A 27848-nucleotide genomic window follows, 5' to 3' on the forward strand; every position below is an offset into this window, starting at 1 on the left:
GGAGATCCCTGTGTACCTGAGGACTTCTGAAGGTAAGCAGCTTCTTTCCTTTATTTCTGTGCCTCTGGCTGTTGTGTTTGAGCAAATCACACTTGTTGTGGCCTAGGAGTTTGCTTCTCTGCTGTCACTGCTGTGCTTTCCTTTACATTATAGGGATAAACATACCTGAAGCTGATGTGTGGATTTGCATTATTTGATAATAAATAACATCTAGTTTTTTAGAGTACCGCTCATCTTTTCTTCTAAGCGAAGGCATCTCAACAGGGGTGTCCAATTAGCTGCCTCTTTTTGGCTGCTTTTAGGCAGAGCTGCTAATTCACAGGTCTCCACGTGTGTTTGAGAGCAAGTGCGTATTGCTTTTCATTTACGATGGATATGTGGGGAGATGAAGTGATGAAGAGCTAGCATGAGAAAACAAGAGCTTTATGCAGACTTGATTTATGTAGTCTACCATATTCCTGCTGTAAATCCAGTAGTGGTTGCATAGGACGTAATGGAGTGTCAGTGAATTACGGCTCTGTTGTTACTCTTGCCTGTTTTCTCACCAATTGTTTCATTTGCTTCCTGAGACACAGATTGCATTCAGCTTTTGTGTCTTATGGTCCTCAGTGGGCACAATCACCACAGGTTTGACTGAGTAGTGGAAAGTGAATAACTTTTAATTCACAGTATCCTGCAATTTGGAGTTCCAACATTCAACTTCTGTTTTCTTTAAAAACAAACAAACAAACAAAAAACCTTTGTTTTTGGTGGCTTCTTTGGTGTTTTTTGTAAGTTCTAGCCTGAGAAGTTCACAGGCCACCTTATGGTTGTTTTGTATGCAGAACTGTGAGTAATCACTCTCTATTCATGTGCTTCTCATTATATGGCTGTGGGTGAGATTTCCCTTCCCTTTCACTAGGTCTTTCCTAAAGTGATTCCTATTACATGACTTTATCTTCTATTGTGTGAAATATATTCAGTTTTCCATTCACTTTTCCAATTCTGTGCTTTTTTTTTTTCCCTAAAGAATTATATTGTATGATTTTGAAAAAAATGAGAAGTTCTCTTCGGCTAAGAGATTTTTCAGAACCCTGAAATGATCTCTTCTACGTGAAGTATTCCTATATAGGGAAGGCCTTCATGTAAAATATAAACTTAGAAATGTAACAGCTGTAAATGGAGGCCTGGTGTGTTTGGCATGATACTCTTTTGAGGTAGTGTCTTATTACTTATCTTGGAAACCTAGCCATTAGGATCAAAAGTGCACTATGTGCTCTTTCCTTAAGCGGATTTAGACCATTTACAGTGTGCAAAATGTAGGGTGACTGTATATGGGCAACAGGGCTTTCAAAAAAAAAAAAAAAACAAACCAAAACCAACCAACCAAACAAACAAAAAAAAGCATAAAAACCAGAGGGAGCAGCATTACCAACACAAATTTTAAGGTGAAGCATGAATTATAGGTTACATTTTATGCCACAGGAATGGTGTGTAGTGTCAGGTACGAGCACTGGGGCGTCTTTCATCTTCATATTCCTGTTCCTATTGGAGTTAACTGCAAGTGATTTGAAAGATCTTTGGTTGTTCTTTGTCAATTTATTACTCTTTCTGATATTTTACCAGTGATTTTTCTTCTTTACTTGAAAAGATGTTCTAATAATAAGAAGATGATTTTGGAAGCAGAAGAAACTTCTGTTACTATTATACTGGGCTTTGTGGTTTTGTACCAGTTGAGTTTATTCACACTTAGCACACTTTCCACAGCTCTACGCCTCTGCAATTTGAAATGTAAAGATGTTGCTGATATGGGAACACTATTACTGCTTCTATATTGCTTTTATTTTAGAGTTTTAGACTTCTTCCGTGGTATTTTTCATCATGCAGGGATCACTGCTTGATTGCTTATGTCTGTAGTGTAACAATCTGTAGATTGTTATGTCTGTCAAGTGAAACATAGGGCCAGGAGCAGCTGCAGCACCCATCCCTGTCTTCTGCTCCATCTCGGCAGCACAGCTCAACCAGGGTAGTTCTCTAATGCTGCTGAAGTACCTTTCTCTAATGTATTTGTTCTAACAAAACACAGGGAGAAGATTCTTAAGAAAAACTGATAACAGCAAGTCGTCCTGTGTGCTTTTGTGATTGTTGAGTTAGATTAGTCCAATTGAGAGACTTTGAGACACAAAAGGTAGCTAAATACCAATGAAGTCTGATAGCAGTTAGGCTTTGATATCTTTTCATAACTTAAAAACTGCCCTCTGCAGTCAATTTCTAGGGGGGGGGGTGGGGGGAAGGGTGGGGAAAGTTGTTCTAGGTCTCTGCATAGTTACTTTTGTTTGTTCTCACATGTGTTGCAGCATTTTGGGGCTATGAATTATGCCTCAAAGACTTGAGAGGCTTGAGATTATCTCTGGCTCTGCGTTATTACGCACCATCCTGCTTCACTTCAGGACACACTTATTGTTTCCTGTTGAAAGCTGGATGGTTACTAATCATCGTGCATAGACTCCAGATACAGTATCTTCCTCTGATAAAACAATGTCATTCAGAGAAAGATGAAATGGTAATTACAATCAGAGTTCAAGCTGGCAGGAGATGGAGCAAAAATTAAAAGTGCTAAATCTGTAGCATTTTGATTATCTGAGAAGTCCCCAAATTTTGTGGCAGAGCTGCATTTAAATATGTAGCAAAGTGGCTCCTTGTAAATCAAGTCATAATTGTTCAGCTCTAGGTTGCAGGAGCTGATTTCAATTTTCTGGTTCTCTACAGAATTCTTATCTTTGATTAAAAGCAGAGGTATGAATAATGGGCTTCACTCCTATTAAAAACACAGACAGGAGAAAAAAGAAACAACAATCTTTGAGATGCATTGTGCAGAGTTGCAAGAGACATAACATTTCTTCTAAAACTGAGATTAACTTGGGGAACTATATGGTTTCACTTCTTTAGGTGAAAAATTAGAAGCATGATGACCTTCTGTAGTACGGATATCTACCTCAGGTAGTTTCTGGGTCATACATTGTAACGATCACTATAGAAGGTATTTGGCAATGATTTAGGCTATTTCAGAATATATTGATGTTTGCTAGCAAAAGAGACAGAAGTCATTTGATGGAGGAAAAAAAAATAAAAAATTGCCCATTAGACGGCCTGTAAATTGTGTGGTTTGCTAGAGAATTTTGCTAATATATTTTTTTTACAAATAGAAACTTGTGTTGTCTTAGCACAGGCAAATATATTTTCTGCATGTGCAGACATGAATGTTGAGAAACTCCAGTGACCCCACTCACCTTAATATCGTTCTGCTTCTGTATTAACCATGACTTATCTTCGTACATACCAAGAATATATCTCCATAGCTTCTAGTGGTTCCACAACTGCTTAAAACTACAATGATATTGCCGTAGAAGATTATATCTGCTTTGGATAAATTTCAGAAGAATGTTGTCTTATAAAATAAGAGACAGTGTTGCAGTAATGGCTAGAGAACTTGAGAAAGTCTATTTTGCTTAGATATTGTACCTAAAACACATCTACAGACATGTGAATGTGCTTGTTTACTCAATGGGAAGATGTTACTTTAAGTCACAGAATCATAGACTTGTATGGTCCTACCTCCAAGATCACCCAGTCCAACTGTCCACCTACCACCAATATTTCTCCTCTAAATCACGTCCTTTAGCATCACATCTCAATGTTTCTTGAACACTTCCAGGGATGGCGACACAACCACTTCCCTGGGCAGCCTGTTGCAGCAAGTAACTGCTTTTGGAGAATAAATTTTTCCTAATATCCATGCTGAACTTCACCTGGTGCAACTTTAGGCCATTACCTCTTTTTCTATTGTTGTTACCCAGGATAAGAGGCGGACTCCCACCTCACTACAACCTCCTTTCAGAGAGCTGTAGAGAGCCTTAAGACCTTCTCTGAGCCTTCTTCTCTTCTACTCTCCTCCCCTTTAATCTGGGTCAATCTGCTTAGAGAAGCTGTACGTTTGTATCTAGTGGAAGACTCCAGAAGTGAGGGAAGAAGGACATGAGAGATCTTGAGCTTGCGAGTATTTCAAATTTTCATATATGTGCTAATACAGAAGAGCAGCACATCAGGAATCATGCTGGAAATGCAGCTTAATTTTAGTAACAGTTTTTACAGTGTGGTAGCAGCTGTGTGAATTATAACGATTGCTTCATCTTGTCTCATGTATCAGCAAGTGAACTGTTCACCTGGAGGACTGGGGCAGAGGAGGGGGATTGTCCTCTTATGTATAATATATTGTTTAGCCACAGATAACGTAAGAAGCTTTTACCTCTGGACAGAATACACTTGAGTAGGTGGAACAATAGTATGGCAAATCCTGTGATCCAGTGAAATGTTCCAAATAATTGATTTTTTTTATTTTTAGGCAAAGTGGAGAGTGGGGAATTTAGCTGCTTGATTCCTATTAAAGCCAACCAAGAATGTTTCGCTAATCATAATGTTACAGGGATTTGTAATTGATTTGATTGAGTTTAATTGATTTACTTCATCTAGGGGAAGGCTTTAAATGGAGTACCTGAGTATGCCTTGGGAGCAAAAGAAATAACAAGAGGCTTTGTCTAAATTGATGGGTATTTTGCTTAAAGCTAGATATGGCTTCCTTTAAGAAAAAAAGGATTAGCTTTTATTTCTATTAAGGAAATTTTACTTAAGAAGATGTCATAATTAAAAAATATTAAGGGATTTCTGTTATTTATTTCTATATAGTTCTAATTAACATTCTTACAGATATAGTTCCAGTATAAGAGTTTCTTCAGTGTTGAAGCAGTGCAAACAAAGCCCTAAATTTTAGTTATGTTTTTGCAACTTTGAGCAACATTAACTGTTTGTTACCTTTTAAATATTCTCCCAAGTTTCCTACATTCCAGCACATGCCATTTCAGAATCCATTTAATCACTTTAAGCTCTTTTAAGTGGCTAGCTGTAGAAAGACTACAATATTATGCCAGATAAGAAGTTCTTTGAAAGAAAATAAGAGAAAGGGGGGACAAAAAAAAAAAAAAAAAAGGCAACAAAAAATAAATCTTTGTGTACTGTCCTGTACAACATTTGGAAGCTCTCTGAATGCAGTATGGAAAACTACAAATGTTGCAAAAGAAAATATTTAATTTATACTTAATCTCTCTGCCTGCTTATTTTATGAAGTAATTCCTGAAAGAAGGTTAAATCTATGAACCTTTCAATTTCAATAAATCTACTCATTAAAGCAGTTTGTAACATGACCACAGAGATCCTCACTGGAAAGTCTTCTCATCAAAAGGAGGCTCTCCTGCTGTGCCCATGGCCAGAGCTTGTATCACCTGTTTTGCCTGCTGTCACAGCCAAACGTGCTCTGTACTTTTGGATAGAAGAATGGCTATCCATTTTGCAACTTTTAGCTATGCCAATGTGCAGCAGGGGAGGTGGAACAAAGCAGCACCCACTGTGCTGCTTGAGCTGTGTGCTGGCTCAGTATTTTCCATGCTCATCTAAGATACGCATGAACCTCAGTAAGGTCACGCCTTCAGAAATTGTTCATACTGTTCAGATTTTTTTAATTAAATAAATGCACAGAAAGTATTCAAGTTAATAGCATCAGACTTGAGGGCAACACGTTTTTGGTAGACACCTCACCCCACTTGTTTTTCCCATTTACTGGATTTGTCTGGAATTGCTAACCTTATGGTATATCTTCTTGTGAAGAGTACTGAAGTACAGAACAAAATAGTTCTGTTGGATTTCCATGCTTGGGAACAGGAAGTCTCTTCTGCTTGTAAGTAGCATATCAGGCAGTGGTCTATTAACTGTCTCATGAGAATAGGCACTTCTTTTTGACATAATTGCACAATTCTTGTTAATTTACATTCCAATCAATCTAAGTTGGCCAAAACTGCAATTATAATCAATGCTCTTATCAACAGAGCAGAGTGATAATAAGGAACAGGAGATCAGTAACATGCTCGTTACAAGAATGTTTTGTTGTTCCTTTTAACAGCTTGCAGTAGAAGAGGTGAATTCTACAGACAAACTCGTAAACTAAATCCTAAGTTTGGGGATATCAAATGGAAGGAGAACAAGTTTTGCCACCTCTGAACAGAGGTTTGAAGCTGGCTGGGATGGGTAGACTATCCTATCAACTTTCTATAGGCTACTTGATCTGATCCTGACAGTTTCTGTAGTATCAAGTCTGCTCGCTTTTAATGTGCGTGATATTAATTGTTAGGTTTTCAGCATAGCTGAAAATTCAGAGAGTGGTTTGCTTACAAGATACAGAGATTGAAAACCAAATCTGCTCTTTGCCCTTTGACCTCCACATTAATTGAAATGTTAATTGAAAGGCCCTGAAGTGGAGAGTTGGGAGCTTCACTTCTGCCTCAGTATGTGTCCCTCTGGGGTTGCTTATTAGACTACCTGTAAGGGAACCATAGAATTCCCGTCCTTCCCCCCCACCTCCCCATGCTCTCTGTTGTCAAACTGGATACCCAAAGAACACCCAAGTAACTAAGAAAAGCTTGGTTCTTGCCATGTCAGGCTCATGGAGTGTCTGCTGGCTGGTTGTGTCACTTTAGTGAGTGCTCTGCTCACTGAGTAATGATGGAGGACACGGCTCCCTCTGCCACTTATGTTCTACAAAATGTGCGACACACTCATTTATGCTGGGCGATTGCTCTGAAGGTCTACAAGAAAGTATTTGCCTACATGCAGCTTTGATTCAGTCACCCAAACTCCAAGAATGAGCTTGATGTCAAATGGAAGGTACAAGCATATGACAGCTTTTTTGGGTTCAGAGGTATAGCACAGTACGGCGACTTTGATCAATTGTCTCAGTTAATCACGAAGATAAATAAACAATATTATGGGACATTGCCCTGCTGATTGGCTGTTGGTGATCCATGCTCAGTGTCAGGATTTTTGGTCTGTTATTGCATTTGCATGTCTGTGTTTGACAGTACTTGGACTGTGGTGCTCTGAACCTTTTAGAGAATTGCTGACATTTCTCTTTGGAGATCTGTGACAGCTAACCTGGTGACACCATGTGCCTGCTTAGAGCTTGGCTCTAGCTATGAAGTGCGTGGAGGGTTGAAACAAAGTCAAGCAGAAACCCTGCAGCTCTTTGAGAAAGAGAAGCACCTCCTCCTTGCGGGGTGCCTTAAAGCACCCTCAAAGCCTGGAATTCAAAATCTTGGTCTAAATACATTTCAGTTTAAATGTTATCGTTGTTAAGTTAGAGGTATTCTGCTCAGGATTTCTTTAAAATATGTTTCTAGTGCAACAGAGCTGATGCATTTTGTGATATTTTTGAGTCAGTAGGAGACATATTGGAATCAGATGGTGAGTTTGATTTACTACAGGAGAGATCTGTTTTGATAGATGATACATCTTATTCTGTGTTCAAAAAGCAGTGATTCAACAGGGATGCAACTGATTTGGTGAATGAAATATTGTATGTGATATTGATCGATTTATGTTGAAATACACATGTTTATTTTAATAGTTGATGCGTTTATTTCAGCGTGGAGAGTATCAAATACTTTGTGCTCATCTTTTTTTTTTTTTTTTTTTATGTGGTATATGGATTTTACAAGCTACAGGTGTATATTTTAATTAAAAGTAAAACATTCATTGCTGTCTGCCATGTTCCAGTGTTCCAGAATGTCTCAGATACAGCCCTGCAGGTTTTTGCAGTGGTCGGATATTAAAGTAAGGCATTTGTAGCCATTTGTAGTGTATGAACAAAAGCATTACTTTGGGAAAAATAATAGCACAATGTTATCTGAGTGACTTACTTCTGAGTAGAAATAGTTTCCTTTATGTGTTCCCTAGGATTCTAACTATGTTGTAGATACTTAGAAATGTTAACAGTACGTGGTACTCCAAAATCATCAGCAACTGGAGTTCAGTTGAATAAGATTTTTCCCATTTGTGTAAATAGGTGCAGGACTTGGGGCAAAAGAGGGGCAAAAGATATTCACTGGTAGGGTATTACTACTCTGATTTTTGTAGTATCTTGGTTCCTTTCTTATCCAGAAACGCGGTGATTTATAGAGCTTGTGATGACCTGTAATCTCTTCCTGATCAAGCCACCACACAATGCAATTTGGTGCATCTTTTCAATAAAAGGCCAAGTAAAATAGGTTTTGGCTGGCACCAAATTACCCTTGCTTTAAGTGTTTGAATTTTACAGGAATAAAGGTCATTTCCCTGGATGTGTTTTATAACGTTTAGTATCATGCTATGAAAGCAATCGCATTAGGTTCAACCCTGCTTGACCTTTTATATGTTGCTACTTTTATTTAATAGAAAACAATTGCAACAAGAAGAAAACCGAGATAAAAAGATTAAATTTATTAACCCATGTTCAGGCTGATACTGGATTCATATATGTGCATAGGAAATAGAAATGCAAAGCCGGAACAGGATTGAGAGAGAGAATCTGGAAGTCTAACTAGTACTGAGGGCTGGCACTGCCCAGCTTAAGCACCCCTGTGCTTGGGGCTGTGCAGCTCAGCCTTCCTCTCATTCCTGGTACTCGCTCAGGAGGTGAACAAGTACCCTGGGATTCAGGGTATCTGAGTTCTGCTTGTCCTTCTCACATTGTGCTGAATGAGAGTGTATAGCCAAGGTGCCTCAGGTCCCAGCTTTGGTAAGCATGGCAGATGATGCTGAGCTCTTTTGTAAAAGTATTTCTGGAACTTCTGATGTCAGGCTGAACTGCTTTAATGTTAAAAATTAGTTCTAATTATGGAGAAATAACATGAAGAGATCAGATGTGTTAATGCTAACTAATTCTGATGTATATGTATGTATTTGACTTAAGTTTTTAACGTGATTAATATTAGACCTGTTTAACTTTTCATGTGAGATACTCTCTAATGCCTCAGACTGTGAGATCAGGCAGCTGCCCTCACCTCAGCTGTGCCTGGCAGGAAATGTAGAACAGTGATGGGACAGCTCACCTCCTACCTGGTGTGGGTGTAGCGTCATGATGAGCCAACATTCCCTTCTAGGAACTACATCTGGATTCCCCCAGGAGCATCTGTATCTGACATCAGCTCTCTGCTGAGAAAGCTGCCAGCTTTGAAAGAGGGAAAAACTAAGTGATATACAGCAGACAGTGTGACTTTCATCTGGGAAAAGTAATACTACCTTATTGTTTACTTTTCCTTTTGTTGTATGTTTCTTCAGCACATACAGGATAGACACGAAGTGTGGGAGTCAACCCTGATGCCTGTAAGCCCTGAAAAAGGCATGTGGTTGAAGGAAGTCCGACACTTCACTGCAATCCTCAGCAGAGTTTCTCCCTAGTTGGCATTTTCTCCTTACAGTGAGTGGATTCCAGCTCTCCTGGGGAAAGTGCTCTGAGCAATATTCTCCAGGCTCTGAGCACTCCTAGGTTAAGTATGTGTGTGTAATATACAGAATGTTATGTGGTAGCTGTTTACTTGCCTTTTTTTTTTTTTTTTTTTTTGTCGCAAAGGTGATTTTTGGTATTTAATTACTTTATAATTTGATAGTTATTTTGATGGGAGCAGTAAATTTTGAAGTTTTGTAGTGTTTGTATCTGCAGCCAGTTTTGCTTAACTGCCAGTTTTCAAGCGCATCAATAGTTGTGACAGTGGATATTGCACCAAACTTTGTAAGATTTTACATTATATTTTATTAAAATGCCTTAAAAATATAAACATGAGTTTCCATAAAAGACAAATACGGAATAGAATGTTTTTAGAAATGTCTGCATGCAGAATGAAATCCATAGATAAGTAGCACTACAGCAAGTACCTAAGCTTGTAAGAAGTTTTACTTCTTGAGCAGACAGACTATTAAATTACCTGGGTTGTTTAATGGACAATACACAGGCTGTTGGGAATTAAGTATAAAAACAAACATGTAGCCTTCTAAATTTTCTCTGACTGGTTACACTGCGGAACGCTGCATTATGCCATATCACATTGGTGTGATAGGCAAGTGAAACAAGACAGTTCATGCTAATGAACAGAAAAACACAGCAGTTTGCTTGTTACCAAATTCACTTAGAGTATTTCAGGGCATTTGGAAATATTATGGGAGAGACAGTTATTGCTGAGAAGAGCTGAACTATAATGAAATTAGGAAAGTGAAAACCATATGTTTGCCTCTGTTTCTACCAAAGCATGAAATGTGCTCTTACTGTAGATCTGTATCTTCTGCTGCTTTAAAACAAATGGAGTGCTGCAACATCGTTTGACTGGGGTACAGGAAGCAGATCCAAATATTATTTGAAAAGATATTCTCAGTATATTTTGATTCAGACAAGTAACTGGCTTTGTGGCTTTTATAGCCAAGGCATGCTTGTGTATTTTATATGAATATAATAAGAGAAAACTAACTGTACATTCTGTTCCCATCACAAGAAGATTACTTTAGAGACCACTATGAAAAACAAGTTCTCAATGTAAAATTTCTCCTGCCTGCTTCTAGCAGAGAACTTCAGTTCACTGAACTGGCCAAGCATACAGTGTGTAATTTGAATGTGAGCTGTATATTTACACTTCTTGTCATTTCTCAATTGTTTCTCCTTACTTTTCAGATACATCCCAATTATGTAAGCCAGAGAGTGTTTACTGTTTTTCATAAAATTGATCTTTGTTGTCTTAAAGAAAAAGCTGTTTTCAAAACTTTTAATATAACAAGGACAGCTGGAAGTGCCCTGAGGTCATACCTGTCTTTGCTGTGATCTGCCCCTTGCCCATTAGCTCCTTGAAGTGGAACAGTTTTCACTGTACAGTTGTTGAGCTGGTCAATTCAGAAGAGGGAAGGCAGTCAGCACCATACAGAAACCAATTTTTACCTCCTATTAAACTCTGAACACAAAAGGCAAGAAGTACAGACAATCTTGTCATCTTCCTGTCTCTTTTGCTTTCTACCTACCTGGCTACCAACAGTGGAGCTTAGGACTCCCTTCAAACTATTTATTACCCTGCTGTGCTTTTTTATTGTTGAACTTTATGAAGGCTAGGAACACTGCAGTGTATGGGTGAGGGAATTTAATCACAGAGAATCAGAAGTTGTCAGCAACTGCAGGGGAGTCAGTTGGACAGACTTCCTCTGAAAAGATGGTGGGCAAAAAGCAGAGTGTCTAAGAGCTCCCTAAGAGTGATGCCACTGAACTATTTTGTTGGTAGATGAAGACTCAGAAGTATTATTTAAGAATAATAAATAAAGATGTAAACCTCATTCTAAATGAAAATGAATTTCAGAATTCTGTGAGGTGCTTGAGATGCACGCTGCATTTTTTTTTTTATGGAGTTCGCAATTGACCTTATACATAGTGTGAGTGCAAGGTCTTGTACCTGGGTAGTGGCAAGCCCTGCTATTAGTACAAGCTGGGGGATGTAAGGATAGAGCATAGCCAAAGTGACATGGTCCATGACAAAAAGGACCTGGGAGTGCTGGTGGATGGCAAGCAAGACACAAGCCAGTAATGTGCCCTCACAGCCCAGAGAGCCAACCGTATCCTGGGCTGCATAAAGAGCAGTGTGGTCAGCAGGGTAAGGGAGGGAGGTGATCCTGCCCTTCTGTTTTGTGCTGGTGAGACCTGACTTGGAGTACCATGCCCTGACATGGAGTCCTCAGCACAGGAGAGATGAGGACATCTTAGAGTGCACCCAGAGAAGGGTCACAAAAATGATATAGGAGATGGAACATCTCCCCTGTGAGGACAGGCTGAGGAAGCTGGGGCTGTGCAGCCTGGAAAAGAGAAGGGACTGGGGACACCTGAGAGCAGGTTTTTTTTTGTTTTTGTTTTTTTTTTTTTGTCTAGAAGGGGGCTGTAAGAAAGAAGGGACAGACTCTTTAACAGGATCATCTGTGATAGGACAAGGGGAAATAGTTTCAAACTGTAAGAGTATAAACCCAAGTTAATTATAAGCCTAAGTTGTTGTGATCTGCTCCGTTATCTGCCATGATCCTTCTGCTTTTTATATATTAAATACACAATCTGCATTGTTTCTTGTCCTTGTTTAGTTATTAATACCGTGGACTCTTCATTGGCATAAATGAGATTAGACCTTAAATATGTTTTCATTACGAGGAAACAATTTGTAGTTTTTAATATTACATTTTGAGTTGGATCCAAAATGAGAGACTTGTAGTATACCCTGAGCTCATCCGTTCCAAGCACAGTTATCGGTTTCGAAGCCTGCCAGCTCCACCTGGACTCCAGCTTCCTAAGGTGGATTTTTACTACTGCCAGAAACTACTGTCAATACTTTAAGTAAAGGTCTCTCCTTGTAGAGTTTTTCATGATAAAAAGTACATGCTCATTATTAAGAGCATTTTCTAACCAAAGAAAATAAGGTGAGAGCTTGAATTTGAAAACCATATTCTTAAAGCACTGATTGTACTGCATGGTTTCTGTAGTCACACACATGCTGTATTTTCTGGAAACCAATTACATATATTAGATTCCATTTCCATGTACATTTGGACATCTGATACAGGTATTTATAGACTGCAAAAGCAGTTGGGCACAGCTGGGCAGAAATAGTCCCCAGTGAGACCTACAAGGTCAGATAGCAAAAGAATATCGAAACTGAGCCTAGATACCTTGTTTCCTTAGATGCTGTATATCTTTTATTAAGTAGAAAATACACTGTTATAAGAAAGTTTCTCTGAAGTGATATTGCTTGTTGAGTTTAAAGAGGTTTTCCAATCTCTTAGTGCCACTTATCCTATTGTTCTGCTATGTAGAATCTCACTATGAACTGTGTAGCAATGCCATTTCTAAAAGATGGGTATGTACAGCAGTAGCAACATACTTTAATAGTAGAAGACTTATTACTGCAACAGAAATGTTGTTTCAGCTCTTTTTGCTATGCAGCAGAACAGTGGCACCCAGTGGCCATTCATGCTAAAATCCTAGCCAGTAATATCTGGAAACTTGAATATCAGTGCCAAGAAAAATGGAACAATAAATAAATTAGCACTGTTATTAGTTGTTCTTGTATACCCCAAAATATTGTTTAAAAAGCCTCCTGGCTATTTTGAAGGAAATTTTGTATTCTTACCAAATAAATCTGTGTTAACTTTAGAACATATGTATGTATAGTTACATGTGCGTTTATAAGATTTCTATTTGTTAAGTTACTAATTTTTTTTTAATATAGAATCTTCTTGTAATTGATTTTTTTTCCATTGTGAGGAGAAACAGCATCCCTATCATCATGATTTCAGTGTAGTATTTTTATGTGTATTTCTGTGTGTGTGCAATTGTTACAGAGATTCTGAGAAAAACAAGAGGATTTTTTCCCAAGAGAAATTGGACCATATCTTTTCCCTGTATTTAACACACGTTGGTTTTTAACACGAATAAAGACCTTTTATTTAAGTATATGATTTATCTCCAATAATACCATTCTGAAAAGGTTGTATGTTAAATACATATACTCATGAGATAACAATTTAGAAATGCATTCTTCCTAAATGCACAGCCATAACAAACTATCAAAACAAACTAAACATAGAAAAGACTTCCTGATGTAAGAATTTGGTCTAATACATGATAATGTGTCTTCAGAGAATTACTGAAAACCAGTTAAAATTTCCTTCTGTACAGTTTTGTATGAGGCATCTGATTCCCTTTTATCAAGGTGGATACTTTCCCCCTCACAACACAATTATGTTTGCATGCATGAGGTTATAATGTGCTGTAATGTAAATGGGATTGTTCAGTTCGTGTGCTCCTTAGTGAATCAGTGCTGCAGGTTTGAGCTGCAGTGTGTTACTGTGAATGGGGCAGTCTGTAATCTCAATTCTAGAACGTGTTAATGTTTAACAGGCTGCTAAAAGCGTGCCCTAATCTAAGCTATTTATCCTGTTAAGTGAGTTTGAGCTACCTGTTTGTATGCTATTTCAGAAAAACACACCCAACTGCCTCATTAAGAGAAATGCTAAATAGCTGTGATAGCCATACTCACCTGTTTCCTGCAAAAATGAGGGCCACTGCCATAGATGGTAAGTGTGAAAAATTTCAATGTTCAGCTATGTCTAGGAAGAGCATACTTGATGGCAAAAATGGAAGAAGGGATTATAAGGTTAAAGGAGATAATTAGCAAGCCATAAGTCTTTTTTGGCTGAATGATCTCAAATAAATACATTATTCCCCCCACCTCTGCTATAGCTGTCAATGTTATGGTTCTGAGAAAAGTATCAAAAGATGTGGTTTTGTAGTTTCCGTAAAGAAAGCATCTCCAGATGAAATTCAGGATGGTGTAGCTCTAGTTCTTCAGCTCTTCAGCACTGTGTTAGAATGAGCCTGGTACTTGGCAGACTGCTGGATAGAGGGACATGCAGGGCTTGTGATTAAAGACTAGACTGCTGTGAGATTGGACTCTTTGACGTGCAAGTTTTCATTTGTGTTTTCTCTCTGACTGCAGTTCCTTTTAGACCAAGAAAATGTTTTCTGCCAAAAAGTCATTTGCATTTTCCTATGAACAATCTAACTTTTAACTCAACTCCACCAACATCTCTAGTAATTTATTTCCCAGAGAATAACTAACCATTTCAACATATAATCTCTTCTAGTTCATGGCTGTTGCATGCCATCAGTGTGACTAAAAAGCATAACTTTTATGTCTACCTGAAGTTACTGTGCAGTTAACCTATTTCAGATAAGGTGTAGGCATGCATTTGGTCAGTATTTATGGTCACAAAATCTAAATCTGCCTATTCCATGATCTGAGCCTCAAAAACATTGTAAGTAAAAAATCTAAGCTTTACAGCAGTAAAAGGATTTTGTGTATTAAAGTCAAAGCTATTCTCCCTAGGTTAGAAAACATTTCTATTTTAAAGGAAGTTTAACAAGCTAAGTTCACTTTCTTTTGTACTGGAAGCCAAGTTAATTTGATGTTTGAATTGGTAATGGCTTCTTGGCTGAAAAACTCAGGTCTTACATGGAGTTATTCTAAGTCAGACAATAAAAATGATTTGAAGGGGAACTCAGAAATAAAAATACATAGGCTTTAAATAAGGCATGTTTTATGTCAAAATTAGTTTCTGATTTAGGCTGATTTTATATTACTAATAGGACTGCGTGACAATTTCCTACAAAGCCATTATTCCATTGGTAATATCTTTTTCCTGGTATAAACATAGGAAATATCTGTATAGCAGAATATGATGATAATTGTGATATTAAGATTTAAAAATTTATAAAAACTCAGAGTACTCAGTTTGATTGGAATGTTCAACTCCTGTGTGAGTAATTGCAGTCTGACATGCCTTCTCCATGCAGTTCATTCTGGACTCTAGATTCTTAAAACTAAAGAGTAATGCATGTCTAAGGGGTAATGTAATGATCAGCTTGTAATGAACAGCGCCACAAGATGGACAAAAAGAAATGCCACTGATGATGCTTCTGCAGGTTGGTAGGAAGCAAGTGTAGATTTTCCCCCTTTTGTTGGAAGTAGTGCTCTGAGTGCATGTGCCTGAAGTCTTTCTTGGGTGATTCAAACAAAGGCTGTCACCTTTGAATCGCCATCTGAGAAAGTTTTCTGGAACACTTGCAGATGCTTTGTGCTCCAAGTGTGCTTGATATTGAAGGCTTATGAAATGATTTCAAGACTTTGGATGGTCAGTAATAGGAAATCAAGAAGTGATGTAGGGGAGATTGGCATACTGTGCCACACACAGCAGGTTTTGTGTTAGTAGAAATAGGAAGAAGTTTGTTCTTGCCCTTTTAGGAATGCTGAAGGTGCCATGACGTTTGTTCCTGCAGCAGCCAGGACCCCACCAGTGGCAGATTAGCAGTGTGGAGGGACAGATGAGATGTACATTTCAAAATAAGGAGTTGAATGTTCCTGGTGAAATAAGACTGGAAAACCTTTTGGACTGAGGACTTTGGGAAGGGTACTTAAAAGAATTTGCTCTGTTATTTAAGACACTAAACAAATCAAAATTCAGGAAGGTGAACTTCAGTTTGTATGAAGATATACTAATGAATGTGACACGGACATACTAGAGCGTGGGCAGGAGTATGAGGGTTAAAAGAAGGGGGAATAGTTGAAAGCTATAGATGAGATCTTTAGCACATTGACAGAAAAGAGAAGCTATGTAGTCCCTCAAGACTCAAAAATTCTCCTTAGAAGGGGAAGATTGACAGACCTTTAAGAAACAACCTCAAAGAAGGGCTTGAACTTGTGCTTTGTTTTCTTGGAGACTGGCTACCTGTGAAGAGGATGGAGTCTTCAGTGTGTCTGGAGAACTGAACTAATTAATGAGGTGAGGCAAAGGTTCACACATACTGGGTGTACTGAGGAAGAAAGAAAAGCCAGAACTCTGGAGGAAACCTAGTCATGCCATCTGTAAGGCATAAGTTCTCTTTAGCTGTTACATGACTCTGAGATACGTGGAATTTTATAAGTACAATTTGATTTGTAAGCCTGCAAATGAAAAGCTTTAAGAACAATAAAAAAATAAAGTGCAAAAAACTTTACATACTCTAAAGCAAATACTGCTTGTGCTACCAGAAACCACTAAAGAAGATGTGTGTTTCTAAATGACTTTGCCCTAGAGGTTGTACCCACCTTTTCATTAGTAGCTCATGGATGCATTGCACACCCCTATGGATACTCCTGTGGATGATCTAGTAGATTAAGTATCACTGGTCCTTCATTTTTGTAAGCCTTCATCCTTCTAACCCCACTGAAGAATCAAGTAAATTAATCTATAATGATGAAGCTATTAACATTTCTGAAGCTTGTATTACAAACTTTAAGAGCCTTGAAGAACTTCAAGCAGAAGCTGTGTGCTTAGAGTTGGGCTTTATTTGAAGTATTTTTTGTTTGGTGCTTTTTTAAATTGGCAGTAGTACAGTGATCGTACTCTGTCTGCTGGCTGGTCTGCTGTAACAGCAAGGGAGTGAGAAACGCTAGAGAAGGCAGCAGCAGGAGATTACTTTTGGAGAGTTTATGATTACTCCCAATACCTGTGTTTAAAAATACTGCCTTGTGTTACCAAGGTCACTAAAGTGAATTGCTTTCTTTTTTCTTTTCTTTTTTTTTTTTCCTAAGTAAGGCTTGTTCTTGGTTAAGAAAAGGACAGGAAAAAAAAAAAAAACAACATAGGAACAGAAGTCCCCACATTTGTCTGTTGGTTGCCTTCAGAGATGATAGATCTGGCTATGGCTGACCACAAGAACTGACCTTGGACCCACTGCTTGGTTTCCTGCCCTGCACTACTGCTGTAGTGATGCCTGCAGGTGCTCCCCTTATGCCTAGCAGGGCAGCTCCCTGCCCCCAGCAAGGCAGAGGACAAGCTGCCCCTGTTCTTTGTGAGGGGCTTCCCACATCCCGGTCACGCACGGGAGAATTGGAGCAGCCCTGTGCTGAGCTAGCTCCTCTTGTTCTGCTAGGCTCTGAACTTCCTTGGGTTGTCAGGGAGAATCAATATATGTCGATACAGGTTTTCCTCTAAATCCTAAAGGTCGACCCTGAGCAGCATAGCATGTTATCTTAAGGAAATTACTAGTGAAAAATCTTCAGCTGGAGTTGATTACTGACTATACAGCTATCCAGCAGGTGCAGGGCTTGTATTTTCTTTTGTAATTCAATGCTGAGGAAGATCCTTATTTACATATTGGCAAATTAAGAGCATAGTGCAATATATGTTTTTTTCCCAGATGATTCAGACGACAGTGTCTACAGTGACTAAATCTCACTGCTAAGCCACTCTTATCATTCATGGCATGTCCAATAAAAGTGATTTCTTGCCTGGCTGCGAGTCAACTTGATCACTATCATTTTTTGTTTTTTTTTTTTCCCCCCACATGAACCTTTTCCTATTTTATGCAAGTCCAAACTAATTGAGGTAAGGTCAAGATCTAGGCCACTCCTTAAAAGTTTTAATGTGACTTTTCCTTCAGGTCCTTCCACCTAATTCTTAAAACTTCTTTTGTAGTATCCCCAAGGCAGAGCTGGAAGAGAAGGTTAGTGGATAATTCAGTAGTTAAGCTATGCTCCAATATTTGATATTCCTCCAAGGCATTATATTTTCACCTGTATCTGTTAAATTGCTGGGAACTTTCTTCTGTGGTTAATTTTCTTTATGAAATGTATGCAGTTTGCAGTGATGCAGAAATGAATAATTCTCGTAGCTTTGTCTTTGTAAAGGTGGACAAACAGATGTTAGTGGCTTATCTCATAATGTTTTGAATGTGTGTTGTGGGGTGTGCATGTGTGTGTATACAGATATGTGTATGTATATATGCATACAAATATGTTTTCCAAAAGAGTGAGAAACAAAACACTTGAAAAGATGATTTAACCATTCTAATGGGTGTGACATGAAGTCAAATCATCCCTTCCCCCACCTACCTATCTATCCAGGAAACCTCTCTGAATATTTCTTTTCGTGTTTAGCACAAAAAGCAAAGCAGGAACAAGATTTTTAAAGGATTTTTTCCTTAAACCATCCCCACAGACATTTTCTGAAAAGGATAATCCATCTTAAAACATGTTGACTTGCAAATTCTTCATGCCTCTGGCAGATCTAAAGAATGCTGCAGCAACTAAAGAGCCACCTGATATAGTTCTTTCCTCCAGCAATATCCTGGGGAATTTTATAGCATTGGTAGTGGGCTTTGTGGATTGCTTTGGCTGACCGGTTAAGTGCAAAGAACAGTGCAAACACAGTGCAAGAGACGGAGACAGCCACCCCCTCTTTATGGAATGCTGAGGAAGGGAAGAATTACTATGAATATATTTTCTCTAAATCGCAGCCTGCAGCGTTAAGTGCTCTTTATACGTATTCCTATCCCAAGTGCACTGAGACATCCCAGCTTTTTATAGGGCTCAGTAGAAGATTATTTCTGTGCATTTATTGGGTTAAATTCTTTCAAAATATATTAGTCAAACTTTTGAAAAAACATGCGTTTCACCAGAGTGATTCAAATATTTTGCTGCGCTTTCTGATGGTATCTTACAGAAAATGGAAGTAGCTCATTCACATAGCCACTTAGCATTTTCTATTCTGTTATAGGAACGCTAGCATTATTTATACTGGCACTGTGATACAGAATAAAATCAATATGATTTTAATTACTAGTGGCCTGTGTTCTGTTACCTAAAGCTGCCATTGCACATACGTGGACCTGAGGCAAATCTAGGTGTTACTGGTGTTGAGTTTGTAAGGAAAGCAAGCTGTACTGCATTCTGTAGAGCTGTTTAGAAGATGTTGTACAGAGAAATGATGTGATTGATAGTTCCTTGAAATGCATCTGTATTGAAAGACTACATTGTAATGTAATCAAAGAAGGACCCAAACAGATAAAGGCAATATGTGTATGCCAGAATCTGAGACAACTGTGATCAGTTTCTCCAGAAGCATGTTGCTTTTTATTATCTATAATCATCTTTACCCGTGCACTTTTTTCTCTTCTCTGATTCCTTAATTATCGTAGTAGAGCTGGGCTGGGCTGCCAAGACCACCTTTCTGAGGAGACAGAAACCATGAGCTCTTTCAACCAAACACTTCTCAGATTAGTGTATACAAGGCAAAGATGAGGCACTAATAAAGGGACACTATTAAGCTTTCTGTTACTGTAACTTCAGTCCTATAAAGCGCAAATCTGAACAGTGACTGAGCAAGCCAGTGTATCTTTACTTTAGAATGCTGGATGATGAACACATAGATATTTTACTCAGCACATTTGAGAAATGAGAATTGCTGAATACCTGTTCTTTACCCTTCCGTAGATCTGAAAAGTCATACCCTAAACCCAGACTTTGCAAATGCTTTTCTTTTTAGTTCAAAGAACTACACTGAGTTAATTTGCTCTTCTCGTGCCCCTCCTGTTCGTGATCATTCACGTGGTACTGTTCTGCTGGTAAGTTCCTCAGGGGGGAGAAGGGAAAGGAATACACTTCAAAGTTTTATGAGGGTACGCTCACAGCAGCTTAATATTAAATTTGAACTTGAAGTTGTGCACATCAGAATTGCAGTCCTTCCTTTCTAATCAGAGGAAAGGAGAATTAATATTCAGCTTTCTGACTTGGGAGTATTGATCGTATCAAGAAAATTCAGAATCTGTCTAAATTTTGAGGGTAAACTTTTTAGAAAGGGAATATACCTGAGATCACAACAAACCACTCAAGGATATTCTATGAGCAAACAGAAGATACATCAGATGAATTATTCATTGTGAATTGTTTGACTTTGCTTAAACAACAACAAAAATGCTTCCAAATTTAACGAAAAATATGGTGAACTTTTTTCTTATTTTAATTTCAGTGTTTGTCTTATAAACTGCTAAGTGCTTCTGTGAGCAAATTTGTGGATTCAGCTCCCAAATATTACCTCCACAGTGAAAATTATTGAACATTTAAGTGATAATGCTACTTACTGGAAGGAAAGACCATTGTTACTTTCATCCTGAGGCTGAAAGTGTCTCTCTAGCAACTGGAAATAGTGAGAGTTAGGCTTGCCAAGAGTTCCTTTTGAAGCAGATGGAGAGGCAACTGGCAATCTTGCTGAAATCTTGTTGGCTAAGCCTTCTGAGTATCCATAAAGCCCCCAGAGTTACCTCTCAAATTAACTTGATCACTGCAGTATATGAAAATATTCTTCAATCTTGTCAATGGCTGTTGTAATTTTGCACCCTTCTTGCTCCTCAAATAGACAGCTAAACTCTCAATTATCTCTCTATGTGCTTAAGAGTGATTACAGTCCTGGAGAACTTAAGACAGGAATTTAATGGCTGTGTACATCTTCTTCTCTTACAAACTTTTAAAATCTTTTCAGTGACATTCAAGAGATTAAAAAAAAAAAAAGTGATAATTATATGCCTGCAAACTTTTAACTGCTGCTTAAAATACTATTTATGTATGGCTGCATGCACTAAAGGATAGAAAGGCAAATGTTTGACTGCTGAAAAAGACTTGTTTGCAGAATGCAGAGAAAGAAACAGCTATGGACTCTGCTGGCATTCTCAGATGCACAACATGATCCAAAATCTGATTGTAAGACGATGCTATCAGTCTTTCTTTTTCTTGCTGCCTGTGGGTTCAGAATATAAATCACAAGCTGCGTGTGCTTCAGCTGATCCTGTTTGTTCCCACTGTGACCTTATAGTAAATGTATTGTTTTTTCATTTATATTTAAGAACAGATCAAAGTATGTTGGGACTCAGTTCCCTCTCCACACAAACTAAATCAATATTTCAGACACATTCTGTGGTACCAATTAAGTGTTGCCTATCAGAAGTAATGGTGTTTGTTTTAGAAGTTACCACACCATCCATTCTATTTGTTACTTATTCTCTCAAGTATGTAACCAATGAAAGCGGAGTCAAAAGTTTGTTTAATTGACGTTTCTTCCTTTTGAGTTGCAAGAGAACTGTATATATACAGAAAGCACACTGTGAACTGGGTAGTTAAGTAGGTACAAAGTCATTGATGTTCTTCCTCTGCTTCCACTACATGGTACTAAGTATTCAGACTTGTGTCTGTATGTCAGTTTAATTATTAAGAGCCTCTCACTCCACAAAGCCAGAGTATGCTCTTTGATATGCATGGAACCCCTCTCTCAACCAAGAGAAACCACCACGGTGAGCCAGTTGTGTGCAGCCTGGCCGCCGAGGACTGCAGCGCTCACAGGTGACTCGGGGCGAAGGCAGCCGCACTGCCAGTCAGCAGGCTGTGGCAGTCACACAGCCGTGTGCTGCAGCAGGAGGTAAGCAGGGAACCTCAAACCTGTCTGGAGAACACCAGCGGCCAGACCGTGCAGGCAGCATTGAGAGGACAGCCCCAGGCTCTGCACATTGAGAGATGCATCGCTCCCTTTTTGTTGTAAACTCGGGGCTGGGATAGAGCGAGTTGCAGGATCAAGATGGTGAAAGGAGCCCCTTTTCTCTTATGGTACCTAGGGAAGAGTAAGCCAGGAATTGTTTGCACCACAGAGAAAATGCAGCTGGCATTTTTTGCAGATCTCTTTTTTTGATGTTTATATTCTTCTGCAGTACTTACATAAGACTCATTGGAGGAAAAAAAGCAAGGTGATATATTCCCAAAGAAGTCCATGTGCTAGATATAAGAATATGGGCAATATATGTAGACACGCAGGGAGGGATCAGAACTTGCAAAGTCATTCTTAGTTAATATAATCTTCCAGACTTTTCTTGAAATATTTAGCAATTTTGTACTAAATTAAAATTGGTTTAAAACAATTGATAGAAAACACTTGTAACAGGAAATGGGCTTTTGACCCAAGGTCAAAAAGGCAAAGGAGTAGTATGTGGACCAAGGGATTTCAGTTCTGTATGGAAAGGGGACAGTGTTCGTGGAAAGGAGTAGCATTCATTCCATGAAAGGAAGTGAGAAATATCTTTAGATAAAAAAGGGAGCAGGGTAAAAAAAGTTCTTTTTCTTAAAAGACAAAAATAAAAAATAAAAAAAAATGCATTTAGCATGAAAATACTGGTTAGTGCAAGTTGAATGTGTTGAATAGTTTCAGATTAATTAAAAATGAGCTTTTTCAATGAATGTGATGAAATTATAAGGATGTTAATTAATTCCCTTTGTAGATATTTAATTGTCAATAAAATACTAGGTAATTCTTAACATTTGTAGAAAACTTGCCCCCCCAAAACCGATTTTTAGATTGACTAAATGCAAAGATTTTAGGTTATTGTAGTATATAACAAATCACTTTGTATATAGTAAGTCATTTTGTATGTTTGTATATAAATCTGTCTGCCTGTGTATCTACAGATAGGCATATAGGTGAATATACCTAGAATAAGCCTTTCTCTGCTCTATACCTTTAAAATAAACCTGAAGCAGTTGTGTGATAGATTGCATAGGTACGCTCCTATCCTTTCTCCTTGTTTGCATGTTAGTTTTCTATACACCTTCACATTTCTTCAAGTACTGTCGCTGGCTTTGAGCTACTGTGCCTGGTTTCACCACAAACGGTGCTGTAAGTCCTGCTGGAATTTCTCATGAGGGATGCTAGAGTAACGGAAAGAGAGTAGAGCAAATCAGTTCTGACAGTGTCAATGCTAATTTCTTGCAAAAGAGCTGCAGACAGGAATAACATGATGTTATGCAGGGCGGCTCCATCGCAGTCGTGCAGCCTGTGTCAGTTCTTTAGAGGCAATCTGTAATGGCATTCCTCTGGTCAGGACTTGCTATATGTCTCTATCCCATGCAGTGCAGCAGCAGTTCTGCTTTGATCCTATCTGGCTGACACCAAATGCTTAAGGTGTGTGCACGTAGTGACTTCTGTTTGAATGCTGTGTTCTATGTAGATTTGTTGGCAAAATAAAAACTTATGTTCAATCCTACAACTGTGATCACAGAGATGCATCATGCTGTACTCAGGCAAATTGATCTCAGAATGGAGATAATTTCATATTTTCAAGAACCCGTAATGAGGTTAAGAAAAAGAAAATAGCAACCCACATGATTTCTGTAAATTCGCTGAGGAGATTATTGAAAACAAGCCCAACAAGCTTAACAGTGTATTTCCTGTTTGTTGCACATTATAACTTCCCAGTGTTAATTTGCTGGGGCTCACCTGGTGGAAGTTTTTCTGCACAATGCAGTTGGTTCTTCCCTTAAGACAGGAAATACAAATATTGACAAATGGAAATTTATATACAAATATACATGCATGTCAAATGTTTATTTTTCTCGAGGAGAAAACAAATGTGTATGGTGAAGTTATGCTGGTTTCAGTAAGCATTATACATTTTTCTAAGTTTGACCAAGTTCTGTGGATTTATGCTGTTAAATAGCAACAGTGGCTTTGACTCTGGGAGATGAGCTTTCCATTAAAGCCTGAAGCTGCCTGTGATACTGCCATAAGAGCGTAACTGCGTGGCCTGAATATTAGTTCTGAAAGGCTTCAGGGTTGTGATAGAAACAAGTTGTCACCTCCTTCACAGTTTGGAGAGACACATGCTTTCTTATGTACAAGTACTTCCTTTGTAAGCAAAGCTTTAAAAATGACTTCTTCAAGATATCGAGATTCTCTGTTACCCAGGCTGGGAGCATACGAAGGAGAGTTGTTTTCAAAATTTCAGCTTGGAATAGCTAGATGAATACCTAAAAATGCTTGATATGCAAACTGTTTTGATGTGAAGATGAAATATGTTATTCATGTTCATTTTTCACAAAGTAAAACTGAGGAAATGTACTGTATTGTACATGCAATTTTTCTCCTAAAATATACGTTCTTTTGGCATAAATCACACTTAAAATTGTGCATTAGTCTTTTCTCCAGTCCCAGATCTGCCTGCACCTGTTGGTGTATGTGAATCTATTCTGATGCTGATACTTGGATAACATACCAGGCAATTTATTACCTGACATGGATCAGGGAGTTCGCCTGACACTTAGCCTTACAATCTGCACTTGCTGTGTTTCAGTTTCTCAGGAAAGTTGGAAGCATTGCTTCTAATAGTGAACGCTGAGAGGGCTTGGACCTCTCTACCTGAGATGACCTTACAGTAGCTATGGCCTACAGAAATGCTAAATTCACTTGAGATAAAATAAGGCTTTTCATAAAAGTATCTCTCTTCCAGGTTTGTGCTTAGCTTCAACTTTCTTTTCTGAAGTATCAGTAAGGCTTTTTGCATTTGTGGAGGCTTTATTCTGTCTTGCTGGCAGGAAAACAGCAGGTTCTTCTAGCATAGGCTTTTCATCTTATGATGACCTCTGTGCTGCTCTGGTCCTGAGTTAGCTAGCTTAAGCCTAGTTTATAGCCACGTGTATACTATGGAAATAGATTATAAATGCATTGCATACCTTCCAGAAATTTCTGTTAATTACAACGTACTGCAAATGGGACAAGGCCGGAGCCTAAGTGGATGGGAGCGTTTCTTTCTGGCGAGCAGTTTTCTCTCTTATAGTATGTGAAGGTTCTCCTGTTATGTTGGATTGCTTTTAACTTTATAGATAATGTTAACTCTAAGAATTTGTCTCGGGATGTCTTCATTTTTTAAGAAATTTACTTGGGAATAAGGGATGTGGTACTTCTATTCTGCAGACCTGGACTTTCCTGTTATCTCACAGCTTTCATTTCCAACTTTTGGTTTGCTAGACCAAAGCCATGGTGATTAAACTTTTGTCTTGAAAAGGTCTGAAGCTATTTAAGAAATAACTAATACATTTCTTCTAATACCAAATGTTTTGGGATGTTAAAAGCTCCTTGGTATTAGGGAAAATTCCTTGTGTAACAGTGTTTCCTTAAAGACTGCTCGGTAATTTGGTGGTAAGCCTTGGCTATTGATAGGTCACTGCCACACCGCACAGATTCATCCCTCACAAATATCGAGGAACCTGTGATGGATCAGAAAGCTTAATGTTACCTTCAGATTTCACTGACAGGTGGGTAGTAGAGTTTGAGGGAAATATTTTTTTGCTGAGCAGTCTGAGGACAGAAGACTATTTGGATTTTGTTTACTCAGAATCACAGGAAGTTTGTCTTGTCAAGCCCCCGTAAAGACATAGCTTGTGAGCTTACCTTGTAGCTTCTGTCTGTCACACAGCCATCAGTGAGTTTGTTAAGCTTGTTTCAAAGAAAGAGTACTAAATGCAGGCAGAAATACACGCTACTGGATTTGTTCAGTGTAAAAGTTGGTCGTGCTCTTTGGTACTAGCTACCAATTTCACTGCTGAAATAGCATTACTTCAAGATTTTTCTTTTCAAGATTTTTTTTAGTGGTAATTTTTAGTGGTTGTTAATGCTGTAGCTGTCCTCCCTGGGAGTGTTAAGCAGTGGGAAAATGCACGCTGAAAAATGTTGGAATTTAAATGAAAGGTGTAGCAATCAGAAAACAATTTAATCAGAAAAGTTTTTTTTTTTTTTTTTTTTTTTTTTTTTTTTTTTTTTTACATCAACGTCCTTTCATGGTTGAAGGATGCTGAGTGCTATTGGTATTCCAAAGTTCGGGTTAAATTCAGCTCATGATGTCTGAAGAATGCAGTACATCAGTAAGGAAAGGTGAGTTGCAGCTCAAATGGTAATCGTGCCAAATTTTCAGGCAATGTATTGAAGGTTGCTTATTTAATTTTTTTTTAGTTATTTACAGCTGACCTGTATCATTAAGGGAAAATCTGAATGGATTTAAGTCTGTCATGATATACTGTACACTGGTACTTTCCTATTCATTATAAAGGATCTTGCAACACTGATAGCATTAATGACTGCTCTGTTCATTGGAAGCATGAGAAACTGTCCCACTTGGAGAGATGACTGACTGAAAAGGGAATAGAAGTGGTGCAGTGCTACCTGTCCGTTTATTAGCAAATACATGCAGAAATGCTCCATTTAATTCACTGTTCTCTAAGGAGGAGTTTGAAATACTGATATAAAACCTTTTAGAAGCTGCTCAGTCACAGCTGGGGATGGATGGGGGCAGCCTCCCCTGCTTATGAGTAGTGGAGACCTGCTAAACTCCTGCCTGGCTGCAGAAAGTGCTGACCTCCACACTCATCCAGAGAGGGGAAATGTGAAACTCTCAGTTACTCAGCACTGCGAAGGATTAAAGGCTATGGCTTCAGTCTATTTAAATGCACACTCAAACTTTCTTTGGTACCTTGAATTAGATTATCAAAATGGAATTATATTTGAGAAGACCAAAATTTGATGTGAAGTAGAACTCATTTTCTTGCCTGTCTCAATTATGACAAAAAAGATCACAGTGCTTTTTGTACTTCTATGCCAAGTGCCCAATGCGAAGAAAAAAGACTATAACAAAAATTAAGAGCTTTCCTTTGCTGGACTCCCTAGTAGTGCTCTAGCTTTGAACAAATTGGTATCCACAGCTCCAGCTTCAAACCCTAAAAGAAAGTAGCTTTGTTTGATAGTTTTATTATATGTTTTTAAACTACATGCAATGAGAGAAGTGGTGATTTAGTGTTTCTGCACTACTTTACTGACTCTAGTTCAGATTATAACAGACTGCTAACCCCTATTTCTCACCTGTAACTCCAGCCTATAAATTATAAACATGCTGGCACAATCATTATATTATTATTTTTTTTTATATAGCTTTCAATTTACAACTCTGGCTGTCCTTGAGCTGGTGCTTTGTATTTGTTACAGTCTCCTGAGGGAGGATTCATTGACTGGTGACTCAACATTTTAACTCACAGAAAATTCATTCTCATTCTGGTGTCTTCAATTTTTCAGAAGACCTTACTGTTCTTCATTGATTATGGACTGAGGATTAATTATGCTGTCACTTAGTGTATTTACATGCTTGAGCAATATATTGACTCACTTATTTTAGTATGGTCAGCATTATTCCTTGGTATGGGGCATGTTTATTTTATTAATGGTTGCAGAGCAACATGTTGCCATTAAAATGAATGGAAGAGATCAGATAGCGAAGCTGTATTTATTCCCTCAGTAAATCTCTAAAGATAATTTTCTTACTACTCTGAGAACTGGAATGCCTACATCTTTTGCCTTGAAAGCGCCCCCCCCAAAAAATAATCAATCTCTTATGAGCAAAGATTACTCTCTTGTATGTTGTTTCACACAGATCAGTGCACTGTCCAATTAAGTGTGGTATTATCTGGATCTTTTTTTTCAAATATATGAGAATAGAAGTGTGGTGAAATGTGAGAAATGTATGGTATGGATTCTTATTTCTAGGAGTTGGTTATTTCTGTCCATCTTGGAGAACTTTAGAAATAGAAAGATTGGTGGATGTTAAATGTTTAATTTGAAATACTTCTCAAAGAACTTCCAAAAGAGAAAGTAAATTTTAAAATACTTGAGGTTTAGACATTTTGATATACTGAAACTACTGCTAGTTCTGAGCCTAACCACCCACTGCTCCAGGAAACCCACACACAAGCTAAAAGAGG

The 27848-nt window shown here is 38.2% G+C and overlaps 1 long non-coding RNA gene across 1 annotated transcript; it reads left to right on the top strand.

Moving 5' to 3' along the window:
• Positions 1-27450, top strand: LOC128081486 (uncharacterized). Its single transcript, XR_008207205.1, has 3 exons — positions 1-32; positions 25891-25974; positions 27025-27450. It is a non-coding gene; the product is annotated as an uncharacterized LOC128081486 (long non-coding RNA).
• Positions 27451-27848: the final 398 nt, after the last annotated feature.

This window comes from Tympanuchus pallidicinctus, unplaced genomic scaffold (assembly GCF_026119805.1).
Source record: "Tympanuchus pallidicinctus isolate F22 unplaced genomic scaffold, pur_lepc_1.0 scaffold21, whole genome shotgun sequence".
Classification (NCBI taxonomy): domain Eukaryota; kingdom Metazoa; phylum Chordata; class Aves; order Galliformes; family Phasianidae; genus Tympanuchus; species Tympanuchus pallidicinctus.